The sequence below is a fragment of the Rhincodon typus genome, chromosome 12, assembly GCF_021869965.1.
Source record: "Rhincodon typus isolate 14 chromosome 12, sRhiTyp1.1, whole genome shotgun sequence".
Taxonomy (NCBI): Eukaryota; Metazoa; Chordata; class Chondrichthyes; order Orectolobiformes; family Rhincodontidae; genus Rhincodon; species Rhincodon typus.
The window spans coordinates 8,410,157-8,411,760 of record NC_063343.1 but is presented as its reverse complement, the minus strand read 5'-3'; the positions used below and the strand labels follow the sequence as shown (position 1 = coordinate 8,411,760).

General features: G+C 42.8%; 1 long non-coding RNA gene across 1 annotated transcript; it reads left to right on the top strand.

Moving 5' to 3' along the window:
• On the top strand, nt 1-1,298 carry LOC125484555. Its single transcript, XR_007263395.1, has 2 exons — nt 1-440; nt 599-1,298. It is a non-coding gene; the product is annotated as an uncharacterized LOC125484555 (long non-coding RNA).
• The last annotated feature ends 306 nt before the right edge of the window (nt 1,299-1,604 follow it).

Sequence of the window (1,604 nt, the reverse complement as noted above, 5' to 3'; positions counted from 1 at the left end):
ACTACCTCTAGCAACAGAGCATTCGCCAGAGTTGCACTGGAATGTTCAACATGCTTGAGCAGTGCGAGGCTGAACCTCAGTGACTTTCTAACACACGTGAACAGTGTTGCGAAGTGAGCTCAGGAGATAACTATTTAGCTGACTAAAAAGAATGAGGGCATTTTTCCGACGTCTTTTCGTATTCAAGCAGCGGAGATGACATAATTCATTCATCCTGTCACTTAGCTTCCGTCAACTGAGGAAAATACAGATGAGATCATTGCTGTTCTGTCACGATGCACTGTTATGTAACAACAGGAATATTTTTGGCTTTAAACAACAAGCTGCTCCGATGTAACTGCACCGGAAACCCTGAATGGAATCTACTTCCTGACTCTGCTGTGTTGCCAATGGAAACAATATCTCCCTTACAACCCAGCATAATACTTGCTACTGTCTTGGTAAGTTTGAATACTGTGATTAAATGTCTTTCCTCCTCTAAAGAGAACAACACCGGCATATCTACCCTCTCCAGATTATGAAATATCTCAAGCCAGGTATCACTGAATTAATTTTCTCTATGTTCCCCTTTTATGCCCTCCCTAACTGTGGTGCCCAGAATTGGACAAACTATCCGAGCCATGGTCTAATAATCCAAGGATTTACAAAAGATGTTGAAGCTGGATGATGGAGAAGCCAAAATGGCGGCGGATTAGGACACTCCAGCCGGAACTTGTCCACTCCGCCTGTTCTTTTCCTATTTTTCCCTCCACCTTTGCCTCCCTGCTGTAGTTTTCTTCTGTTCTTCACGGGCTCTTGGCCTCGGACAACCCATCCCGACCTCTGATTTCTGGCATCTGGTCGGCAGTCGAGGAAGGGGCGCCAGTGAGAGCGTGATGACGGTGGCCTGGTGTGGGAGTGGGGATAGTGGTCCACACAGGGAGCATGGTGGCAGCCAGTAATCAGACCACTTGGAGGCTTCCCGTGCTGGTCGGCTGTGGAGATCCTTTGGAGACAGACTGTGATATTTGTCTTTTTAACTTTGCTTCTAGTTTTTCTAACCAAGAATATGTATAACTATAATGTAGCATTTTTTATTCTTCCTTTCTATATTCTGTAATTAAGGATTGTACCTGGGCATTCTGTACCTAAGATGGCTTTGTGTTTTGGTGACATTGTTACACTGTAACTAATCTGTATCTGAAGAAGCTGTACATAGGTACCTTTGTACCTAAGATTGTGCTGTGAGGGGCAACTCATAAACTTCTCACTGTAGTCATTTGAGTACATGTGACAATAAAGCTAATTCAATTCAATAACAATGTAAGTACATAACAACATCTACCCTTCAACAGATTGTGCATTCCAAACACTGATCACTTATTTGTAAGGAAAAATTTTCTCCTCTGGTTCTCTTGTCATTCACTTTATTTAAATGTCCTGCCCCTTCAGCCATTATAAACAGATCCATATAATTTCCTCCATCTATCTAACTCTAAATGATTTTAAATCAAGTCTATGTCTAACCTTTCCCACCCCTAGGAGAACGACTCAAAACTCTGCAGCTACTGAGGTTACTACAGTCCCTCATTCCTGGGACGGTTGAGTAAATCTCTTCTGTAGCT